The sequence below is a fragment of the Siphateles boraxobius genome, unplaced genomic scaffold (genome assembly GCF_051911475.1).
Source record: "Siphateles boraxobius isolate OS27281-9 unplaced genomic scaffold, OSU_SipBor_1 51, whole genome shotgun sequence".
In the NCBI taxonomy this organism is placed as follows: Eukaryota; Metazoa; Chordata; class Actinopteri; order Cypriniformes; family Leuciscidae; genus Siphateles; species Siphateles boraxobius.
Genome location: NW_027509153.1, coordinates 1,650,909 through 1,675,000, shown reverse-complemented (window position 1 = coordinate 1,675,000; position 24,092 = coordinate 1,650,909). Strand labels below are relative to the sequence as shown.

At 41.2% G+C, this 24,092-nt stretch overlaps 12 non-coding genes across 12 annotated transcripts; 8 read left to right on the top strand and 4 right to left on the bottom strand.

Annotated features, from left to right (window-relative positions):
* Positions 1–11,935: 11,935 nt before the first annotated feature.
* Positions 11,936–12,007, bottom strand: trnad-guc (transfer RNA aspartic acid (anticodon GUC)). The gene has a single exon. It is a non-coding gene; the product is annotated as a tRNA-Asp (tRNA).
* A 1,557-nt stretch (positions 12,008–13,564) lies between these two features.
* Positions 13,565–13,637, top strand: trnag-ucc (transfer RNA glycine (anticodon UCC)). Its single transcript has one exon. It is a non-coding gene; the product is annotated as a tRNA-Gly (tRNA).
* Positions 13,638–15,688: 2,051 nt separating this feature from the next.
* On the top strand, positions 15,689–15,760 carry trnag-ucc (transfer RNA glycine (anticodon UCC)). Its single transcript has one exon. It is a non-coding gene; the product is annotated as a tRNA-Gly (tRNA).
* A 1,240-nt stretch (positions 15,761–17,000) lies between these two features.
* trnag-ucc (transfer RNA glycine (anticodon UCC)) lies at positions 17,001–17,072 on the top strand. The gene has a single exon. It is a non-coding gene; the product is annotated as a tRNA-Gly (tRNA).
* An 830-nt stretch (positions 17,073–17,902) lies between these two features.
* On the bottom strand, positions 17,903–17,974 carry trnad-guc (transfer RNA aspartic acid (anticodon GUC)). The gene has a single exon. It is a non-coding gene; the product is annotated as a tRNA-Asp (tRNA).
* Positions 17,975–18,314: 340 nt separating this feature from the next.
* Positions 18,315–18,386, top strand: trnag-ucc (transfer RNA glycine (anticodon UCC)). The gene has a single exon. It is a non-coding gene; the product is annotated as a tRNA-Gly (tRNA).
* An 830-nt stretch (positions 18,387–19,216) lies between these two features.
* On the bottom strand, positions 19,217–19,288 carry trnad-guc (transfer RNA aspartic acid (anticodon GUC)). The gene has a single exon. It is a non-coding gene; the product is annotated as a tRNA-Asp (tRNA).
* Positions 19,289–20,825: 1,537 nt separating this feature from the next.
* On the top strand, positions 20,826–20,897 carry trnag-ucc (transfer RNA glycine (anticodon UCC)). Its single transcript has one exon. It is a non-coding gene; the product is annotated as a tRNA-Gly (tRNA).
* A 637-nt stretch (positions 20,898–21,534) lies between these two features.
* Positions 21,535–21,606, top strand: trnag-ucc (transfer RNA glycine (anticodon UCC)). Its single transcript has one exon. It is a non-coding gene; the product is annotated as a tRNA-Gly (tRNA).
* Positions 21,607–21,832: 226 nt separating this feature from the next.
* On the bottom strand, positions 21,833–21,904 carry trnad-guc (transfer RNA aspartic acid (anticodon GUC)). The gene has a single exon. It is a non-coding gene; the product is annotated as a tRNA-Asp (tRNA).
* Positions 21,905–22,244: 340 nt separating this feature from the next.
* Positions 22,245–22,316, top strand: trnag-ucc (transfer RNA glycine (anticodon UCC)). The gene has a single exon. It is a non-coding gene; the product is annotated as a tRNA-Gly (tRNA).
* A 1,145-nt stretch (positions 22,317–23,461) lies between these two features.
* Positions 23,462–23,533, top strand: trnag-ucc (transfer RNA glycine (anticodon UCC)). The gene has a single exon. It is a non-coding gene; the product is annotated as a tRNA-Gly (tRNA).
* The last annotated feature ends 559 nt before the right edge of the window (positions 23,534–24,092 follow it).

Genomic DNA, 24,092 nt, shown 5'->3' with positions numbered 1-24,092 from the left:
AAAAGCCATGTTGTTTGGAACAAATAGCAAGCCCACGGCACTCTAGGTAACAGCCAGTGAGTGTACTGACACCTAGCGATTAGAACATATACAGCGTATAATTAATGTTTTATTATTGTTTTGAAGTTATTTTAGTTATTTTGAAAATTACTTATGTTGCCTTTGAAATTAAGGCACAAGAGATGTAATTCTAGTATATAATGTGAATATATACATTTATTGTGTGAAATTCTAGGAACTCGCTTTAAGAATAAAATTAAAAGGCAGACACGTGAGTGAACTTTAGCAACTGTGGCCCATCCCAAATCGACAGGAATTTTGACAATTACCGCATGATAGTTACCAAATTTGTAAATGATTCAGCAGCAGTAGAAAAAATAACTATGTTTGCTTTCTCACTATTCTACTCTTTCTTGCTTTTTACAGAGGTTAAAAGTAATAAAGGAGAGATTTCCCCTTTAGACTCTCGGTTTGGAGATAGAATTTCACAGAATCTATCTTTGAGACCGACTGCACCTCATCCTACACATAGTTCCACACTACCGCTGCCTGGAAAAGAGCCCACATTCTTTACAAGTAAGTTAATGGTCTTTATACATATACTATTTCAAATGAAGTGACCGAAAAATGTGTTTGGACATTTGTTTGAATGTTCTTGCCTTTTATTACAAAATATCAACCGAAGTGGCATTTAATTTTGGGTTCATGTGCACAATACATGTTGTTACTCTGCTAGGACACCCATGTGGACTTGAAGATGAAGATGAGCTGATTTAATTCATTATTTAGATGTTAGAAGATCTTTAAAGAAGGAGCTGCATTATGACTGGATGATTATAAATGAGTAAATGAATGAAGTAATACTTAAGTCATGCTGTCAGAACTATACTGACTGAATATGAATTTAACAGAATAAATTAGTGACGGAATAATGTTATTTGACTTGTTAGGTGAGCATTGTTCATGAAATACATTTACCAAAGGGTATGCAAATTGCAGACACATTTTCCCTCAGGTGACCGCATATACATTATTATTCAAATATTTGTATCATTTAAATTGCATGTATATTGTCATGTAATCGTATTGTTGTCGTGTTGAATGGATTGTGACGATAAGAAACAGTACACCTAACAAGTCAAAGAACATTATTCCGTCACTAATTTATTCTGTTAAATATATGCTTAAAATATATGTTAACAGTGCAGTAAGATGTAATGTGCAGTAGTATGGAGGACCAAACCTGCAATTAAAAATGAATCAATAAATGAATTAATAAATAGATAGATAAATAAATGTGATAATAGGAAAATAAATAAAGGAATAAAAGACTTGATAAAATAAACATGATTCATTTTAATCAAATGTATTTTTGTATATTTTTCCCCTAATTTATAATTTTTTGCTTTTATATTTTAATGTATTTGTATTATTTTTAATTGTATTTATTTATTATTTTATTTATTTGTTTGTTCCATTTATTCTTATATTTATTTATGCATTCATTTATTTGTTTATTTATTTATTCCAATATGTATTTATTTCCAGATTTATTTATTTTAATCTTTATTTATTTTTAATTTTCTTTCTTTAGTTTTATATCTATTCTTACATTTTTTTGATGTGCATGATAATTAGGTTGGTTGGTCTTGCTGACCAAATATAAATATTAATTAACAAATAAATAAAAGCAGAAAATAAATTAAGGGAAATAATACAAAAATTAGTTTGATAAAGAATAAATCATATTTATTTTATCAAGTCGTTTATTCCTTTATTTATTTTCCTATTATCAAATTTATCTTTTTATTTGTTTACATGTTTATTTATTAATTTTTAATTTCTGCGGGTTTGGTCCTCCTATAATGTAATTAATATCAGACACACACATATATTACATTTAAATTAGAAACAAATATATATATATATATATATATATATATATATATATATATATATATATATGTACAATTTAATGGTATAATTTAACATTTTTAATTAGTTAACTTGTTAACTTTTTATATATATATATATACATTTTTAAAGCAATTTAAATAATGAATATTAAATAATGCAAATTTAATAAACAGTACGTGCTCTAAGGCTGCATTTATTCAGTTAAGAAACAGTAATATTATGGAATATTATAGCATTGTAAAATAACTCTTTTATGTATATCACTGATGCTTTAGTATTAACTGTCTTATTTCATTTTGTTACTGTAAGTATTTAAATGCTTATGCTGAGACACCAATGAATACATTCTGATTTCAGAACAGCATCATGAAGAAAACAGTGTTCTTCCCAGGGAAAGTCAAAGTGTCTTTCAGGAAAGGCCCGTCGGGCCATTTACGCCGGGACCCATCAGAAGAGGCAAAAAGAATTAAAGACAACCCTTCACTGCAGGACAAGTCAACACCTCAAAGAGAAGATCTGGTCAAGTTGAACGCCCGTTCTCTTGTGTTACATAGAGGAGGGGATGTCTCTGACAAGCAAGAGGTGTTGGGAGAATGCATTCTTCAGTTCGGCAAGTACAAGGGCAAGTCTTTCAAGTTGTTATTAGAGAATGATGTCAGCTATGCTTTGTACCTGTCCGATAAGGTTGAGGAAGAAGAACAGGCTGGGCAGTGCAACCCAGAGGGTCCATGCAAGGATAGCCTCATTTCCTTTCTTGAGTATTCAAGAAGCTTCAAGGAAATTGAAGATCTTAAACAGTATCTGTCTCAAAGGCCAGATCCAGTGCCAGTTTTGACAGAGGATGACAATACTGTTGGATTTGGATCCAGAGCACAAGACACTTGGAGGAAGATTTGGGATACCAGGGCAGACGGAAATGCTTTCTTTATAATGAGGCAGAAGTGTGTGCCAGGCAGCAAAATGTACAATTTGCAGCAGTATCTTTTAAAACAGCAGCAAAAACAGATGACCAAAAACACTCCTCCGATGCCCTCACCATCAGCTTCCGCTGCAAGATGAAGGGGGTGGATTGGAATCCACTGCTGCTTCAATGTATATGTAATGATTGATTATAATTAAGGTATTAATCAATATTTTTCCTTCTAAATATCAAATGAATTGAATGACTTCTCTGGAGATTTTACTTTATTTATATACGTTACCAGTGTGATTACTGAAATGTTCTTTTCATGTATTCTTTAATGTCTGTATTTGATATCTGAATGCAGTGCTTGCTTATTTAACACAGCTTCCAGAAATGAAATAGGGACTTGTTTTGTGTTTGAGAAAGGTCTTCAATGTGTTTAAACATATAGGGGTCATTGAAGCCAATCGTTTAAGGGGCCATTTCTTTGTTAAAGCCTTTCTTTCCAGTTAGACTAAAGTTTAGCTATCCTTGAGAGAAAGAAGGTTACCCTTAATAACAAACTATCATTTAGATGGAAGTGAATCAATCAAAACTAACTTTAGCTGGAAAAAACATTTTTCAAGAGCCACTATAAAACCAAACCAATCTCTGTTACCTTAAATTATATCTTTATCTCTGTAAAGCTGCTTTGAAACAATCTACATTGTTAAAAGCGCTATATAAATGAGGATGACTTGACTTGACTTGTATTGTGTTTGAGAAAGGTCTTCAATGTGTTAAAACATATAGGGGTCATTGAAGCCAATCGTTTAAGGGGCCATTTCTTTGTTAAAGCCTTTCTTTCCAGTTAGACTAAAGTTTAGCTATCCTTGAGAGAAAGAACGCATTATCTTGATGTTTTGAGAGGACTCTCCTGTTTATAGTGAGAGCCTGGCCAAATCCAACCTTGGAAAAGCTGTGTGTCGGTGTGTGTGTGTTAGTCTTCTTGGTTACAGGTTAAGGAACCACTGGCATTATTGGAGATTGACTGAGTTGTTGTTCTGGACATGCTGGCGCCCAGCAACCCAAATCTGCGACCTGGAAGGTCATGACGTGCCTAACTTCAGCTGCATAATCGATGGAGATATGCTTCAGTCTATCTGTATATGTGTGGAAAATTACTGTGTTTATCTATTTCATAGCCAATGAGAATCATTCATCCTGTAAGCAATGACGTAGCTTAGACCTTGGAAATCGTATAACTGCTGTGATCTTTGTAACTGTAAGCGGGGCGGCCTACGAACTCCTGTGCGAGTATTGAAGCTGACTTCTGCTGATGAAACTGCAAACTATCTTCAGTAAATATTTTCTTTAATTTTTTATAATTCTGACTCTGGGTCTTCCTTCTTCATATCTGGTTCTGGGTCTTTAACTGTATACCCCTTACAGTTTGGTGGAGGATGCGGCGGGCAATCATTCCGTGGTGACATCTCTGGCAAATCAACACACAAGGTAGTAAGCTTTTATTAATTGTTAGGGCTGTCTGACTGGAAGAGATTTTGAAGGAGAGCGGGAGAGCCTTCACTCCGATGAGGCGAGTGAAGGAGTAAGTAGCCTTCACTCCGATGAGGCGAGTGAAGGAGTAAGTTGTAGGCCTACTGCTGAGAGGATAAGAAGTCGCTGAGAGCGTCGTTAAGGGTAATGGCAGCAGACAGCGCAAGCGAAGCGTGCTCTGTGTGGGCCCCGCTGGGCATTAATGGTGTAGCACCACCCCAGCAGAGTACGTCCCTGGACGGGAGGTCCAGTGGCACCGTAAACCTGCTCAATCTCTTCCATCTCAGATAGGGGATCCCCGAATTTAGTGAATCAGGCAGTTAGGGATACTAACAAAAATAGGGTTGTTTGCCAGGGATGCATCAGGAACGATCCCGAGAGAGAAAAAAAAAAGAAAAAAAAAGTTGTGACCCAAATTGGCATGGACCAGTATATGTAACTGTGATTTTGGAGTATACTCTGCAGTTTCATCACGGAGAAGCCAAGCTGTGTTGTTCAAAGATCGCCGCCTCCATTTCTGCAATGACTTCAGGTGAGTTTGAACTGTTATTAAGATATGGCAGACAAACTGAGTAACTTGATCAGTAACCTGAACAGTCCTGAAACTAATAGTGAGACAGAAAAGAGCGAACGCTGTAAGCAGCTGTGCTCTGAAGCCCTCACTTCAGAGACATTTGCAGAAATTATTAAGTAAATGGTTGTCTTGATAAGTTTTGCTTCTGTTTGGAAATTTAAACAACAACTTGACTGGCTACAAACAAACAAAGAAACTGAAAAATTAAAATGTTTAGCCTTGTATTGCTTACGATGATTACAAAAAGCAAGTATATTAAATTATGGGTCGAAGATCATTTCCTTGGACAAGTGTGACTAAAGTTAAACAGACACTTTGTGAAAACAACTTAGAATATTTTGCAGCTTATGACAATTAATGTTCTGCCAATAATAATGATGAAGATTATGATTGGGCTATTATGATTAAATCAGCCACTGGTGGACTGTAAAAGAATACAGAGAACTGCTTATCAGCTCGGTTTGCATTCCTGTTTGGGACACACTGCTTCAAGGGTGTGCAGTAAGTTGGAGCCGAGAGTGTTTTAATGGTGGTCATCAGGACCATTTAATACGTAACTGTAAATGCCCACCGAGAAGGTGTTTAAAATGTGATAAAATGACAACACATTTTTGGTAATAATATTGGTTTGAAAGTAGATCAGTGTTTAAATGACGACAGTGACATTTTTCGTCTGAGAAATAAGAGATAAAAAGGTCAAAAGATTGAAGTCTTAAAGTGAATCCTTTTGAAGAATATCTATAATATCTATATCTATAATAGTAATTTCTATAATAGTAATTTTTATAAGTGAATTGATGAATACAGGTTGATGTAAAATTAATGACTCCAACAGATGTGAGTTGCAAAATATATCAAAGTAACTAAAAGGATGATTGTGTTGTAATTAAACATTTTAAAAAGGTTTTAGATGATATAGAGAGACTAATCTCACAGATGATTTACAATAACTGCAAAAGTATCACAAGCAGAGAGTGCTTGCCTCGTCAAACTTATAGTGTGAATCCTAATTGGAGATTGATAAACTCCAAGAGAAAACTAGTCAAATATTAAACTATGGTTGAGAACTTGACAATTAAAATTGAGATTGAAAAATGTGAAACGTTATTGAGAACTAGAATAATTATTTTTATGTAAGAACAAATAAGCAGAAGTAGTAGGCTACTGAATTAATAGTTGCTAAATGTAAAATGTGTAGAAAGGCATCTGATTAAACAAACAGCTTGAAAAGTTGACCATGAAAGAGCTAGAAGCTGATGTTTTGCTTTCAAAAGATAAGTCTGCTATTGGCTGTAATGAAACAGTTCGCTTATCTAAATCTGATGTGTGCTGTGGCTGAAACAGCCAGTGCGACAGAGACTCAATCTGAATGGAAATTTGTAATGTCTAGATTCCCTGACGTGGGCAAAAGACAACTGTAAAACTATGTTTATTTGAAAACACATGTAATTTCTGGCAAAGATGCCTTAAGCTGGGATAGAGTTAAAAGATGGTAGATAAAAGTTTGATGTTAGAAGTATATGAGAGAGCAGTGTACCAGTCTTGAATGCCTCAGAGTCTCTCTCTCATTCAATGTCAGCTAAAAGCTGTTATCTGAGCCTGTGTCATAAGTGATAATAAGCTATTTATAGTAAAGCACAGTGTTTCAGTTGAAAACCATAGACACAGAGATGTTAAAAGAAATCATTACCATTCAGAGGGCAATTTGTATTTAAATGTTAAAAATGTTAAAAGTAAAACTGAATGACTTTAAAGAAGTCTTTAAAATAATACAGACCTTAAACGATAGAGGTGACATTTTGATTAGCGTATTTTAGGACCAGTAACAACTTTGTCTCATTTAGTCTCCACCATTCAGGACCGATGGCTCCGGCTACAGATGAAGTACACTGAATGTACGGCTGTGATCTAAATTCACTGAGTATAGTCTAAGTAGCTAGGTTGCTGCTTTTAAGATAGTTAATGGATTTAAGTGATTAAATACTGTTGTTATTAACCTGTCTCCCTGTGAACACTATTAGGCAATCGGAATGGCTCTGGTGACTCTTGAACGTGCCTTTCCTAAGCTCCAGAAAACAGCTGAGTTCTGTTGAAGAAAACTGATTGTTTTGGGAAAGAGCGGTCACCAGTGTGTACGTGTGTACGAGTGGCTACTCAATGACGGGATGATCTTCCTGGCCAGGGGACAGCCTAACGCAGGGGGTCACGAACATTGGGCACCTCCGGATGGAGGTGTTATTTGTGAGAAAGGTATGAGAGTTGAGCGCTGATTACTGGAGGCCACCGGGGTCAGCAGAGCATTGAGAGGTGAGATGCGCTGTGAGGTTAAAATTAATGTTACGGCAGTCTGACCCAGAAATGTGAGTTCCTCTATACCACTCACCAGAAACCGCATTGATTGTATGTCTTGTTTTTCATTGTGACAAGTGTCTGCAACTATGCCAGGGGACGACACCCTGAAGAGAAGAAAATTAAAGATAAATAGCTAACGGGAGTGGGCTTTCAGGAGCCAGCTGATTCCATGAGGTGATTGCCATTATTTGCTGCGGAGACATTAACAAAACTTAATTATATGAGGGACATGATGTTGGTTGCCATATGGGCAAGTAAAATGTATAGAAGAGTTAATGTTGAGCTAATATGTCTATAACATAGTTTTAACTCCTGAAGGTCGTTAGGCATGGTGGTGGCTAAAGATGAAGACAGGCTTTTGTAGGTTTGAGAAGAGTCTGGATAACAAAGGTGAATGGTAAAAGGTTAATGTAATAAATTTAATATTACATTTTGTCTAAATTACAGTCTTAGGAGGCTGTTGAAAAGATTATTTGTTTATGGCGCTTTTCCATTACCAGTACCAGCTCGACTCGGCTCGACTCGCCTCGGCTCACCTCGACTCGGCTCGCTTTTCGCTCCGTTTTCCATTGCAGATAGTACCGCCACAAATAGTACCCGGTAGTCATAGCGACGCCGCAGGAAACTGCCGTGACGTAATCTTATACGCGACACACATCCGCTACCCACACACACAGGACAATGGGGGAAATCGAGTATATGCTGTTTTTGATCCTCGGGATGTGGCTGTTTCTCACAGCAAGAAGACAAACGTTGTTTCATGAGAGGCTGAGGGCAGAAAAACGAAACACTGCTGAAAAAAACAGGAGAGTTTGGGAATTACTACAGAGTTCAGACTACGAGACGAATCCGGTTGTTCAAAGCCGACGCAAGAGGGTAAGTTATGCTAACATAGCTAACGTTTGCATATGTGTAAATACTATACTATATGCAAAGTATTTAATCAACTTTATAGCTACCAGTATTACGTACTAAAATGTGCATGGTTTATGTGTTTCAGATCTGTTTAGCTTTGCAAAGTCGCCGCGGCAAACCGTCTGTTTGGGCTTTCAACCGAGCTACCGAGTGGTGGGATGTTATTGTTCCTGGTTTCACAAACGCGCAGTGGGTTCAGAACTTCAGAATGTCGGAAGAAACATTCATATATTTGTACAACAAACTGCGTCCAGTGATGGAGAGACAAGGTCCTTCAAGGTGTTGTAGATGGAAAAGGACTGTTCTGGAACGTGTTTGCAGGACTGCCTGGCAGATTGCATGATGCTCGTGTTTTAAGACTGTCCACATTGTGGGAGTTGGCCAGCCGTGGCAACCACTTTCCAGCTTACACCAGGAATATTGGTGGGGTGAATGTTGCCTACTACATCCTGGGAGATTCTGCCTATCCCCTGCAGAACTGGCTCCTAAAGCCATTCACTGACACTGGACAGCTGACAGTAGAACAGCAGATCTACAACAAGAAAATATGTCGAGCACGGGTAGTGGTTGAAAACGCTTTTGGTAGACTGAAGGGAAGGTGGCGTTGCCTCATGAAAAGAAATGACTGTGATGTTACAATCGTGAAATCTATGATTCTTACTTGCTGTGCTTTGCATAACCTTTGTGAGAGTCATGGAGAGGACTATGACGATGACTGGGATGCACCTGCAGCAGCAGAGCCTGTGGTGCCAGTGGCACAGGGTGTTGAGGAGGAGGGCAGAGATGTACGGGAGGGTCTGATGCGTTATTTTAATTGCTAAATAAATACATTATCATTAAATATGTTGTCTCTGCTGTTTTTCATTAAAGGTTATCACAGTATAAAATCTGAAAATACTTGTTTAAACCCTTGTAAAAAGGCAAACCATCAAAAAAAGACACTGTTTTTAATAAGTTTCAAAAAGGTTTTATTTAAACACGCATACAAATAGAAAAAAATATAATATTAATATAAATTCACACATCCAACTATATACATATGTTACATGTAGTGCAAACATTAAATTAAAATAAACAATGGGGTTTCAGTCCAGGGGCGGTGGAACAGCATCCCGCCGGTTCAGTGCCTGGACAAGCTGGCTCAGGGTTCCCAGAAAGGCCTGGTTGAAGGACGACATTGCAGCCATCTCCTCTCTCCTTAAAGCCGCTTCTAGTTCTCGGGCATGTGCTGCATCATCGAGTGCCATCTGTAAATGGCGCTCCCGCTGTGCCCGGTTCAATTCCAGCTGCTCGACATCCGATGTCTGCATCTCCCTCAGGACAGTCAGATGCTCCTGTTCCCTCTTTCGTTTCCTCCGTCCTGGCCAAAAAAATAATTACAATGAATGAGTTATAAAGAAAAACGGACAAGTCACGTTTCATTCAAAGGTTGTGTGTGTTGTAAATTGTTCACATGTATTATCATTACAGCTTCTACATAAAAAAAGACAAGCCCACAACTTACTATTACTTATATAGTATATAACGACTTAACATCTGAGTAAATGTATTTAATGTATTTATTAAACATCTATTTTAGTAAATGTCAACTTTAAAATACCATGTGTACAGTATAGGTGTACGTCTGGAAAGTTATAAAAATACTGAACAGGTTTATTAATGAATCCTGCATTCCCATAACTGGGAATGCTTCCTGTTGTTATGCAAGTATGTTTACGTTATATTAATGAGTTATTGATACGATTAATGATATATTAAAAAGTGTGTATAGATTCACAGACAACAGGCTAGAAGAGTTTACTTTTTCTCCAATTATACTAACCGGTTGCCGGTGTCGACGCTGCTGCGGGTCTCGGTGTCGACGCTGCTGATCTTGTTGGTGTCGATGGTGCCGCTGGTTCCGGTGCCGAGGTGGCATCAGTGGGAGTCACTGAACCATTCTCGCTCGTCGAAAAGGAATCTAGATAGAAAGATCATACAAAAGTCAACACAATACGAAAATAGCAATGGCAGATAGTTAGCGGTAGCAGCAATTGTTATCTGCGACACAAGTTTACAGTCTTCGATGTTATAAGTTAGCTTCAGCTTTTCAAAAGCCAGCCTACAGAAAACAAAACTCTCAAGCAGAGTGCGCCTACATGATTAATGTAATGTAAATTTTAAACACTCACCATCCTCCAACAGCGACTCCAACAAACTGGTGGCCGAGTCAAGTCCACCCTCCCTCCCGTTGCTCGCCGGTCTATGGCCGTAGATACCGTCTATCTGTTCGTACCACTTCCAGCTTTTTCGGTTTGAACCACTGCGGCCGTTGTGGTCCTTTACAGCTCTGTAGTCACTTTTCAGTTTTTTTAACTTTTCCCTACATTGCTGGAAAGTCCTGTTGTAGCCATGTGTGGACAGCAGTTCGGAGATTTCTTGATAAACTTTTTCGTTCCTCGTTGCCCCATCAAGCTCTCGCTGGATCTTTTCTTCGGCAACCAAACATAGGAAAGTCTGCACCTCCTCGTTTGACCAAGGCGTATTCTTCCGAGTTGCCATAATAGTAAGTTTAGTATATCTGGGCAAACTATTTAAAAATGGCGGGGTTATTCTCTGGTTATTCTGGATACTCCGTCTGAGGCGTGCAATGATGACGCAGTGAATAGTGACGATTCTCTCTGACCAATCAGCAGTCGGCATTGTATTACGTCACATTTTAGTATCGCCTTAGCTCGCTTAGAACCTCGCCGGAGGTGGTACGAAAAAAAGTAATCGAAAGCAGGTACAGGTACAACTTTTACACAGTGGAAAACCAAACAAAGGCGAGTCGAGTCGAGCCGAGCCGAGCCAAGGCGAGCTGGTACTGTGTAGTGGAAAAGCGCCATTAGAGAGAGAGAGACTGTCTGAGTGGAGGCAGGGATGGTAACTGTGTCTGTCTTTCTGTTATCGGCCTGCTAGAGCAAGCTGAAGCAAAATAGTGATAATGAACCAAAATCCAGCTGACTTTTCTAAGATCAAATGAATAATGAACAGACATGCTTTGAAACTGGTTAAGAGACCATGTAAAATTAGGTAAAAGCTACAGTAAAATGTGAAGTTTAAAATCTTACTTAAAATTTAAATCTTTTTAGAGATGATATAATGAAAAGCGAACATTAAAAATGAACAGTTAAAATATGTGTCTAATATGTGTGTGTGTGATGGTGACTGCACTCTATGTCTTGTATGTGTTAGTTTGGGGTACTATTATTTCCTGATTTTGAGGATATTGTGTCATTAACCTCTTGTTTTTTAATATGGTGCCTGGTAGGTCAGGTCAATAAGTTCATGCCATTTTTTTAAGTGCCAGGTCCAAACAAAGAGAGTTTCAGTTCATCTCCACCTGCCAGCTGCTAATGTATTGCGAAAATTCTTGCTGACCGCACAACACGGCTTCCAGCCTACATCCAAAAGTCTTGCGTTGGTGGTATAGTGGTGAGCATAGCTGCCTTCCAAGCAGTTGACCCGTGTCCGATTCCCGGCCAACGCATCACATTTGTAAATTAAAGACCTTGATTATGAGCATTCTTGCTATGGGTTCGATTCCTGGGGCAGTCCATTCTTGCTGTATGCGTTCGATTCCCGGCCAACGCATTGCATTTTTCTCAAGCTGTCTTTAAAACAGTCGTCCGAGGCCCCTTGCCAACTTCTCCTGTAACTTGTTTGCTGGAGCAAAACATTTGTTAAGGTCTTTTGGCAGCAGTAAAGGACTGGATCTCCCCGTCGGGGAATCGAACCCCGGTCTTCCGCGTGACAGGCGGAGATACTTTCCACTATACTAACGAGGAGTTGCAGAGACAGGTAGTTGTATCCGATCAGCGCGGCTTCCAGGAACGGCGTCATGCGTCATTTTAGCTCAACGCTTCACAGAAGCCAGTGAATCCAAAAAATAATCTAATACCGTTTAAATATGAAGTGTCTGTATAAAACGTGTTACATTATTAAATTAGAGACCTTGTTTTTTAATATGGTGTTATAGGATTACAAATTTTATTTAAATGTTTAATTTAGATTTCCAATACAATAGTATTTTATATAGAGAAAGTTTATAAATGATGAGACCAGGAAATCTCTGCAAACGGTAGGGGTTCCCAGCAGGATATTCCTGACTGTCCCATCTCAGTGCGAGAAGGCTAGGCTTTTCCTGTTCTCATTGTTTTACCGGGTGAAGAGTCATGCTGAGCAAGTTTGAACACCTGCTATTTTATTACTGAGACCATTTGTCTTGGAGTTCTTATCTCAGTGTGAGAAGTCCTGCACCGTTCTGTTCTCATGTTTCAGCTCATTTACATGCTTTGTTCCTCACAATGTAATCCCTCCCCCTTGAAATGTATATAAACTACAATGTAAAGTTCCCTTAGTTAGACGATGTTGGAATGACTGCAGCTACCGACAAGCAATAAAGAACTTCTGCTTGGAAAACTTCCACTGTCTCCTGGTCTGAGCTTCTAACTTTTCTACAAAGAAAAAGATCACTACAGTGCCTGGTAGGTCAGGTCAATAAGTTCATGCAATTTTTTTAAGTGCCAGGTCCAAACAAAGAGAGTTTCAGTTCATCTGCACCTGCCAGCTGCTAATGTATTGCGAAAATTCTTGCTGACCGCACAACCGGGCTTCCAGTCTACGTTCAAAGGCCTGCGTTGGTGGTATTGTGGTGAGCATAGCTGCCTTCCAAGCAGGTGACTGGGTTCGATTCCCGGCCAACGCATCACATTTGTAAATTAAAGACCTTGATTACGAGCATTCTTGCTATGGGTTCGATTCCTGGGTCTGTCCATTCTTGCTGTATGGGTTCGATTCCCGGCCAACGCATTGCATTTTTCTCAAGCTGTCTTTAAAACAGTCGTCCGGGGACCCTTGCCAACTTCTCCTGTAACTTGTTTGCTGGAGCAAAACTTTTGTTAAGGTCTTTTGGCAGCAGTAAAGGACTGGATCTCCCCGTCGGGGAATCGAACCCCAGTCTCCGCGTGACAGGCGGAGATACTTACCACTATACTAACAAGGAGTTGCAGAGACAGGTAGTTGTAACCGATCAGCGCGGCTTCCAGGAATGGCTTCATGCGTCATTTTAGCTCAACGCTTCACATAAACCAGTGATTGCAAAAAATAATCTAATACCGTTTAAATATGAAGTGTCTGTATAAAACGTGTTACATTATTAAATTAGAGACCTTGTTTTTTAATATGGTGCCTGGTAGGTCAGGTCAATAAGTTCATGCCATTTTTTTAAGTGCCAGGTCCAAACAAAGAGAGTTTCAGTTCATCTCCACCTGCCAGTGGCTAATATATTGCGAAAATTCTTGCTGACCGCACAACAGGGCTTCCAGCCTACATCCAACAGTCTTGCGTTGGTGGTATAGTGGTGAGCATAGCTGCCTTCCAAGCAGTTTGACCCGGGTTTGATTCCCGGCCAACGCATCACATTTGTAAATTAAAGACCTTGATTACGAGCATTCTTGCTATGGGTTCGATTCCTGGATCGATCCATTCTTGCTGTATGGGTTCGATTCCCGGCCAACACATTCCATTTTTCTCAAGCTGTCTTTAAAACAGTCGTCAGGGCCCCTTGCCAACTTCCCTGTAACTTGTTTGCTGGAGCAAAACTTTTGTTAAGGTCTTTTGGCAGCAGTAAAGGACTGAATCTCCCCGTCGGGGAATCGAACCCCAGTCTCCGCGTGACAGGCGGAGATACTTTCCACTATACTAACAAAGAGTTGCAGAGACAGGTAGTTGTATCCGATCAGCGCGGCTTCCAGGAACAGCGTCATGCGTCATTTTAGCTCAACGCTTCACAGAAGCCAATGAATGCAAAAAATAATCTAATACCGTTTAAATATGAAGTGTCTGTATAAAAAGTGTTACATTATTAAATTAGAGACCCTTTTTTTTAATATGGTGCCTGGTAGGTCAGGTCAATAAGTTCATGCAATTTTTTTAAGTGCCAGGTCCAAACAAAGAGAGTTTCAGTTCATCTGCACCTGCCAGCTGCTAAAGTATTGCGAAAATTAATGCTGACCGCAGAACAGGGCTTCAGGTCTACATCCAACAGTCTTGCGTTGGTGGTATAGTGGTGAGCATAGCTGCCTTCCAAGCAGTTGACCCGGGTTCGATTGCTGGCCAACGCATCACATTTGTAAATTAAAGACCTTGATTACGAGCATTCTTGCTATGGGTTCGATTCCTGGGTCTGTCCATTCTTGCTGTATGCGTTCGATTCCCGGCCAACGCATTGCATTTTTCTCAACCTGTCTTTAAAACAGTCGTCCGAGGCCCCTTGCCAACTTCTCCTGCAACTCGTTTGCTGGAGCAAAACATTTGTTAAGGTCTTTTGGCAGCAGTACAGGACTGGATTTCCCCGTCGGGGAATCGAACCCCAGTCTCCGCGTGACAGGCGGAGATACTTTCCACTATACTAACAAAGAGTTGCAGAGACAGGTAGTTGTATCCGATCAGCGCGGCTTCCAGGAACAGCGTCATGCGTCATTTTAGCTCAACGCTTCACAGAAGCCAGTGAATCCAAAAAATAATCTAATACCGTTTAAATATGAAGTGTCTGTATAAAAAGTGTTACATTATTAAATTAGAGACCCTTTTTTTTAATATGGTGCCTGGTAGGTCAGGTCAATAAGTTCATGCAATTTTTTTAAGTGCCAGGTCCAAACAAAGAGAGTTTCAGTTCATCTGCACCTGCCAGCTGCTAAAGTATTGCGAAAATTATTGCTGACCGCAGAACAGGGCTTCAGGTCTACATCCAACAGTCTTGCGTTGGTGGTATAGTGGTGAGCATAGCTGCCTTCCAAGCAGTTGACCCGGGTTCGATTGCTGGCCAACGCATCACATTTGTAAATTAAAGACCTTGATTACGAGCATTCTTGCTATGGGTTCGATTCCTGGGTCTGTCCATTCTTGCTGTATGGGTTCGATTCCCGGCCAACGCATTGCATTTTTCTCAAGCTGTCTTTAAAACAGTCGTCCGGGCCCCTTGCCAACTTCCCTGTAACTTGTTTGCTGGAGCAAAACATTTGTTAAGGTCTTTTGGCAGCAGTAAAGGACTGAATCTCCCCGTCGGAGAATCGAACCCCAGTCTCCGTGTGACAGGCGGAGATACTTTCCACTATACTAACAAGGAGTTGCAGAGACAGGTAGTTGTATCCGATCAGCGCGGCTTGCAGGAACGGCGTCATGCGTCATTTTAGCTCAACGCTTCACAGAAGCCAGTGAATGCAAAAAATAATCTAATACCATTTAAATATGAAGTGTCTGTATAAAACGTGTTACATTATTAAATTAGAGACCTTGTTTTTTAATATGGTGCCTGGTAGGTCAGGTCAATAAGTTCATGCAATTTTTTTAAGTGCCAGGTCCAAACAAAGAGAGTTTCAGTTCATCTGCACCTGCCAGCTGCTAAAGTATTGCGAAAATTATTGCTGACCGCAGAACAGGGCTTCCAGTCTACAACCAACAGTCTTGCGTTGGTGGTATAGTGGTGAGCATAGCTGCCTTCCAAGCAGTTGACCCGGGTTCGATTCCCGGCCAACGCATTGCATTTTTCTCAACCTGTCTTTAAAACAGTCGTCCGAGGCCCCTTGCCAACTTCTCCTGCAACTTGTTTGCTGGAGCAAAACATTTGTTAAGGTCTTTTGGCAGCAGTACAGGACTGGATCTCCCCGTCGGGGAATCGAACCCCAGTCTCCGCGTGACAGGCAGAGGTACTTTCCACTATACTAACAAAGAGTTGCAGAGACAGGTAGTTGTATCCGATCAGCGCGGCTTCCAGGAACAGCGTCATGCGTCATTTTAGCTCAACGCTTCACAGAAGCCAGTGAATCCAAAAAATAATCTAATACCGTTTAAATATGAAGTGTCTGTATAAAAAGTGTTACATTATTAAATTAGAGACCCTTTTTTTTAATATGGTGCCTGGTAGGTCAGGTCAATAAGTTCATGCAATTTTTTTAAGTGCCAGGTCCAAACAAAGAGAGTTTCAGTTCATCTGCACCTGCCAGCTGCTAAAGTATTGCGAAAATTATTGCTGACTGCAGAACAGGGCTTCAGGTCTACATCCAACAGTCTTGCGTTGGTGGTATAGTGGTGAGCATAGCTGCCTTCCAAGCAGTTGACCCGGGTTCGATTGCTGGCCAACGCATCACATTTGTAAATTAAAGACCTTGATTACGAGCATTCTTGCTATGGGTTCGATTCCTGGGTCTGTCCATTCTTGCTGTATGGGTTCGATTCCCGGCCAACGCATTGCATTTTTCTCAAGCTGTCTTTAAAACAGTCGTCCGGGCCCCTTGCCAACTTCCCTGTAACTTGTTTGCTGGAGCAAAACATTTGTTAAGGTCTTTTGGCAGCAGTAAAGGACTGAATCTCCCCGTCGGGGAATCGAACCCCAGTCTCCGTGTGACAGGCGGAGATACTTTCCACTATACTAACAAGGAGTTGCAGAGACAGGTAGTTGTATCCGATCAGCGCGGCTTGCAGGAACGGCGTCATGCGTCATTTTAGCTCAACGCTTCACAGAAGCCAGTGAATGCAAAAAATAATCTAATACCATTTAAATATGAAGTGTCTGTATAAAACGTGTTACATTATTAAATTAGAGACCTTGTTTTTTAATATGGTGCCTGGTAGGTCAGGTCAATAAGTTCATGCAATTTTTTTAAGTGCCAGGTCCAAACAAAGAGAGTTTCAGTTCATCTGCACCTGCCAGCTGCTAAAGTATTGCGAAAATTATTGCTGACCGCAGAACAGGGCTTCCAGTCTACAACCAACAGTCTTGCGTTGGTGGTATAGTGGTGAGCATAGCTGCCTTCCAAGCAGTTGACCCGGGTTCGATTCCCGGCCAACGCATTGCATTTTTCTCAACCTGTCTTTAAAACAGTCGTCCGAGGCCCCTTGCCAACTTCTCCTGCAACTTGTTTGCTGGAGCAAAACATTTGTTAAGGTCTTTTGGCAGCAGTACAGGACTGGATCTCCCCGTCGGGGAATCGAACCCCAGTCTCCGCGTGACAGGCAGAGGTACTTTCCACTATACTAACAAAGAGTTGCAGAGACAGGTAGTTGTATCCGATCAGCGCGGCTTCCAGGAACAGCGTCATGCGTCATTTTAGCTCAACGCTTCACAGAAGCCAGTGAATCCAAAAAATAATCGAATACCGTTTAAATATGAAGTGTCTGTATAAAAAGTGTTACATTATTAAATTAGAGACCCTTTTTTTTAATATGGTGCCTGGTAGGTCAGGTCAATAAGTTCATGCAATTTTTTTAAGTGCCAGGTCCAAACAAAGAGAGTTTCAGTTCATCTGCACCTGCCAGCTGCTAAAGTATTGCGAAAATTATTGCTGACCGCAGAACAGGGCTTCAGGTCTACATCCAACAGTCTTGCGTTGGTGGTATAGTGGTGAGCATAGCTGCCTTCCAAGCAGTTGACCCGGGTTCGATTGCTGACCAACGCATCACATTTGTAAATTAAAGACCTTGATTACGAGCATTCTTGCTATGGGTTCGATTCCCGGGTCTGTCCATTCTTGCTGTATGGGTTCGATTCCCGGCCAACGCATTGCATTTTTCTCAAGCTGTCTTTAAAACAGTCGTCCGGGCCCCTTGCCAACTTCTCCTGTAACTTGTTTGCTGGAGCAAAACATTTGTTAAGGTCTTTTGGCAGCAGTAAAGGACTGGATCTCCCCGTCGGGGAATCGAACCCCGGTCTTCCGCGTGACAGGCGGAGATACTTTCCACTATACTAACGAGGAGTTGCAGAAACAGGTAGTTGTATCCGATCAGCGCGGCTTCCAGGAACGATGTCATGCGTCATTTTAGCTCAACGCTTCACAGAAGCCAGTGAATGCAAAAAATAATCTAATACCGTTTAAATATGAAGTGTCTGTATAAAACGTGTTACATTATTAAATTAGAGACCTTGTTTTTTAATATGGTGCCTGGTAGGTCAGGTCAATAAGTTCATGCAATTTTTTTAAGTGCCAGGTCCAAACAAAGAGAGTTTCAGTTCATCTGCACCTGCCAGCTGCTAAAGTATTGCGAAAATTATTGCTGACCGCAGAACAGGGCTTCCAGTCTACAACCAACAGTCTTGCGTTGGTGGTATAGTGGTGAGCATAGCTGCCTTCCAAGCAGTTGACCCGGGTTCGATTCCCGGCCAACGCATTGCATTTTTCTCAACCTGTCTTTAAAACAGTCGTCCGAGGCCCCTTGCCAACTTCTCCTGCAACTTGTTTGCTGGAGCAAAACATTTGTTAAGGTCTTTTGGCAGCAGTACAGGACTGGATCTCCCCGTCGGGGAATCGAACCCCAGTCTCCGCGTGACAGGCAGAGGTACTTTCCACTATACTAACAAAGAGTTGCAGAGACAGGTAGTTGTATCCGATCAGCGCGGCTTCCAGGAACAGCGTCATGCGTCATTTTAGCTCAACGCTTCACAGAAGCCAGTGAATCCAAAAAATAATCGAATACCGTTTAAATATGAAGTGTCTGTATAAAAAGTGTTACATTATTAAATTAGAGACCCTTTTTTTTAATATGGTGCCTGGTAGGTCAGGTCAATAAGTTCATGCAATTTTTTTAAGTGCCAGGTCCAAACAAAGAGAGTTTCAGTTCATCTGCACCTGCCAGCTGCTAAAGTATTGCGAAAATTATTGCTGACCGCAGAACAGGGCTTCAGGTCTACATCCAACAGTCTTGCGTTGGTGGTATAGTGGTGAGCATAGCTGCCTTCCAAGCAGTTGACCCGGGTTCGATTGCTGACCAACGCATCACATTTGTAAATTAAAGACCTTGATTACGAGCATTCTTGCTATGGGTTCGATTCCCGGGTCTGTCCATTCTTGCTGTATGGGTTCGATTCCCGGCCAACGCATTGCATTTTTCTCAAGCTGTCTTTAAAACAGTCGTCCGGGCCCCTTGCCAACTTCTCCTGTAACTTGTTTGCTGGAGCAAAACATTTGTTAAGGTCTTTTGGCAGCAGTAAAGGACTGGATCTCCCCGTCGGGGAATCGAACCCCGGTCTTCCGCGTGACAGGCGGAGATACTTTCCACTATACTAACGAGGAGTTGCAGAGTCAGGTAGTTGTATCCGATCAGCGCGGCTTCCAGGAACGGCGTCATGCGTCATTTTAGCTCAACGCTTCACAGAAGCCAGTGAATCCAAAAAATAATCTAATACCGTTTAAATATGAAGTGTCTGTATAAAACGTGTTACATTATTAAATTAGAGACCTTGTTTTTTAATATGGTGTTGTAGGATTACAAATTTTATTTAAATGTTTAATTTAGATTTCCAATACAATAGTATTTTATATTGAGAAAGTTTATAAATGATGAGACCAGGAAATCTCTGCAAACGGTAGGGGTTCCCAGCAGGATATTCCTGACTGTCCCATCTCAGTGCGAGAAGGCTAGGCTTTTCCTGTTCTCATTGTTTTACCGGGTGAAGAGTCATGCTGAGCAAGTTTGAACACCTGCCAATTTATTACTGAGACCATTTGTCTTGGAGTTCTTATCTCAGTGCGAGAAGTCCTGCACCGTTCTGTTCTCATGTTTCAACTCATTTACATGCTTTGTTCCTCACAATGTAATCCCTCCCCCTTGAAATGTATATAAACTACAATGTAAAGTTCCCTTAGTTAGACGATGTTGGAATGACTGCAGCTACCGACAAACAATAAAGAACTTCTGCTTGGAAAACTTCTACTGTCTCCTGGTCTGAGCCTCTAACTTTTCTACAAAGAAAAAGATCACTACAGTGCCTGGTAGGTCAGGTCAATAAGTTCATGCAATTTTTTTAAGTGCCAGGTCCAAACAAAGAGAGTTTCAGTTCATCTGCACCTGCCAGCTGCTAATGTATTGCGAAAATTCTTGCTGACGGCACAACTGGGCTTCCAGTCTACGTTCAAAGGCCTGCGTTGGTGGTATAGTGGTGAGCATAGCTGCCTTCCAAGCAGGTGACCCGGGTTTGATTGCTGGCCAACGCATCACATTTGTAAATTAAAGACCTTGATTACGAGCATTCTTGCTATGGGTTCGATTCCTGGGTCTGTCCATTCTTGCTGTATGGGTTCGATTCCCGGCCAACGCATTGCATTTTTCTCAAGCTGTCTTTAAAGCAGTCGTCCGGGCCCCTTGCCAACTTCCCTGTAACTTGTTTGCTGGAGCAAAACATTTGTTAAGGTCTTTTGGCAGCAGTAAAGGACTGAATCTCCCCGTCGGGGAATCGAACCCCAGTCTCCGTGTGACAGGCGGAGATACTTTCCACTATACTAACAAGGAGTTGCAGAGACAGGTAGTTGTATCCGATCAGCGCGGCTTGCAGGAACGGCGTCATGCGTCATTTTAGCTCAACGCTTCACAGAAGCCAGTGAATGCAAAAAATAATCTAATACCGTTTAAATATGAAGTGTCTTCATAAAACGTGTTACATTATTAAATTAGAGACCTTGTTTTTTAATATGGTGCCTGGTAGGTCAGGTCAATAAGTTCATGATATTTTTTTAAGTGCCAGGTCCAAACAAAGAGAGTTTCAGTTCATCTGCACCTGCCAGCTGCTAAAGTATTGCAGAAGAGGGCTTCAGGTCTACAACCAACAGTCTTGCGTTGGTGGTATAGTGGTGAGCATAGCTGCCTTCCAAGCAGTTGACCCGGGTTCGATTCCCGGCCATCGCATCACATTTGTAAATTAAAGACCTTGATTACGAGCATTCTTGCTATGGGTTCGATTCCTGGGTCTGTCCATTCTTGCTGTATGCGTTCGATTCCCGGCCAACGCATTGCATTTTTCTCAAGCTGTCTTTAAAACAGTCGTCCGAGGCCCCTTGCCAACTTCTCCTGCAACTTGTTTGCTGGACCAAAACATTTGTTAAGGTCTTTTGGCAGCAGTACAGGACTGGATCACCCCGTCGGGGAATCAAACCCCAGTCTCCGCGTGACAGGCGGAGGTACTTTCCACTATACTAACAAAGAGTTGCAGAGACAGGTAGTTGTATCCGATCAGCGCGGCTTCCAGGAACAGCGTCATGCGTCATTTTAGCTCAACGCTTCACAGAAGCCAGTGAATCCAAAAAATAATCTAATACCGTTTAAATATGAAGTGTCTGTATAAAACGTGTTACATTATTAAATTAGAGACCCTTTTTTTTAATATGGTGCCTGGTAGGTCAGGTCAATAAGTTCATGCAATTTTTTTAAGTGCCAGGTCCAAACAAAGAGAGTTTCAATTCATCTGCACCTGCCAGCTGCTAATATATTGCGAACATTCTTGCTGTCCGAACAAGAGGGCTTCCAGTCTACATCCAACAGTCTTGTGTTGGTGGTATAGTGGTGAGCATAGCTGCCTTCCAAGCAGTTGACCCGGGTTCGATTCCTGGCCAACGCATCACATTTGTAGATTAAAGACCTTGATTACGAGCATTCTTGCTATGGGTTCGATTCCTGGGTCTGTCCATTCTTGCTGTATGCGTTCGATTCCCGGCCAACGCATTGCATTTTTCTCAAGCTGTCTTTTAAACAGTCGTCGGTGGCCCCTTGCCAACTTCTCCTGTAACTTGTTTGCTGGAGCAAAACATTTGTTAAGGTCTTTTGGCAGCAGTAAAGGACTGGACCTCCCCGTCGGGGAATCGAACCCCGGTCTTCCGCGTGACAGGCGGAGATACTTTCCACTATACTAACGAGGAGTTGCAGAAACAGGTAGTTGTATCCGATCAGCGCGGCTTCCAGGAACGATGTCATGCGTCATTTTAGCTCAACGCTTCACAGAAGCCAGTGAATGCAAAAAATAATCTAATACCGTTTAAATATGAAGTGTCTGTATAAAACGTGTTACATTATTAAATTAGAGACCTTGTTTTTTAATATGGTGCCTGGTAGGTCAGGTCAATAAGTTCATGCAATTTTTTTAAGTGCCAGGTCCAAACAAAGAGAGTTTCAGTTCATCTGCACCTGCCAGCTGCTAAAGTATTGTGAAAATTATTTTTGACCGCAGAACAGGGCTTCCAGTCTACATCCAACAGTCTTGGGTTGGTGGTATAGTGGTGAGCATAGCTGCCTTCCAAGCAGTTGACCCGGGTTCGATTCCCGGCCATCGCATCACATTAGTAAATTAAAGACCTTGATTACGAGCATTCTTGCTATGGGTTCGATTCCTGGGTCTGTCCATTCTTGCTGTATGCGTTCGATTCCCGGCCAACGCATTGCATTTTTCTCAAGCTGTCTTTAAAACAGTCGTCCGAGGCCCTTTGCCAACTTCTCCTGCAACTTGTTTGCTGGAGCAAAACATTTGTTAAGATCTTTTGGCAGCAGTACAGGACTGGATTTCCCCATCGGGGAATCGAACCCCAGTCTCCGCGTGACAGGCGGAGGTACTTTCCACTATACTAACAAAGAGTTGCAGAGACAGGTAGTTGTATCCGATCAGCGCGGCTTCCAGGAACAGCGTCATGCGTCATTTTAGCTCAACGCTTCACAGAAGCCAGTGAATCCAAAAAATAATCTAATACCGTTTAATATGAAGTGTCTGTATAAAAAGTGTTACATTATTAAATTAGAGACCCTTTTTTTTAATATGGTGTTGTAGGATTACAAATTTTATTTAAATGTTTAATTTAGATTTCCAATACAATAGTATTTTATATTGAGAAAGTTTATAAATGATGAGACCAGGAAATCTCTGCAAACGGTAGGGGTTCCCAGCAGGATATTCCTGACTGTCCCATCTCAGTGCGAGAAGGCTAGGCTTTTCCTGTTCTCATTGTTTTACCGGGTGAAGAGTCATGCTGAGCAAGTTTGAACACCTGCTATTTTATTACTGAGACCATTTGTCTTGGAGTTCTTATCTCAGTGCGAGAAGTCCTGCACCGTTCTGTTCTCATGTTTCAACTCATTTACATGCTTTGTTCCTCACAATGTAATCCCTCCCCCTTGAAATGTATATAAACTACAATGTAAAGTTCCCTTAGTTAGACGATGTTGGAATGACTGCAGCTACCGACAAACAATAAAGAACTTCTGCCTGGAGAACTTCTACTGTCTCCTGGTCTGAGCTTCTAACTTTTCTACAAAGAAAAAGATCACTACAGTGCCTGTTAGGTCAGGTCAATAAGTTCATGCAATTTTTTTAAGTGCCAGGTCCAAACAAAGAGAGTTTCAGTTCATCTGCACCTGCCAGCTGCTAATGTATTGCGAAAATTCTTGCTGACGGCACAACTGGGCTTCCAGTCTACGTTCAAAGTCCTGCGTTGGTGGTATAGTGGTGAGCATAGCTGCCTTCCAAGCAGTTGACCCGGGTTCGATTCCCGGCCAACGCATCACATTTGTAAATTAAAGACCTTGATTACGAGCATTCTTGCTATGGGTTCGATTCCTGGGGCAGTCCATTCTTGCTGTATGCGTTCGATTCCCGGCCAACGCATTGCATTTTTCTCAAGCTGTCTTTAATACAGTCGTCCGAGGCCCCTTGCCAACTTCTGCTGTAACTTGTTTACTGGAGCAAAACATTTGTTATGGTCTTTTGGCTGCAGTAAAGGACTGGATCTCCCCGTCGGGGAATCGAACCCCGGTCTTACGCTTGACAGGCGGAGATACTTTCCAATATACTAACAAGGAGTTGCAGAGACAGGTTGTCGCCCCCGATCAGCGCGACTACAGCTCGCTACAAACAGCCTTCCCATTTCCAGGAACAGCGTCATATTAGCTCAACGCTTCACAGAAGCCAGTGAATCCAAAAAAAATAATCTAATACCATTTAAATATGAAGTGTCTGTATAAAAAGTCTCACATTTTTAAATTAAATACCTTGATTATGAGAATTCTTGCTGTATGGGTTCGATTCCCGCCCAACGAATTGCATTTTTCTCAAGCTGTCTT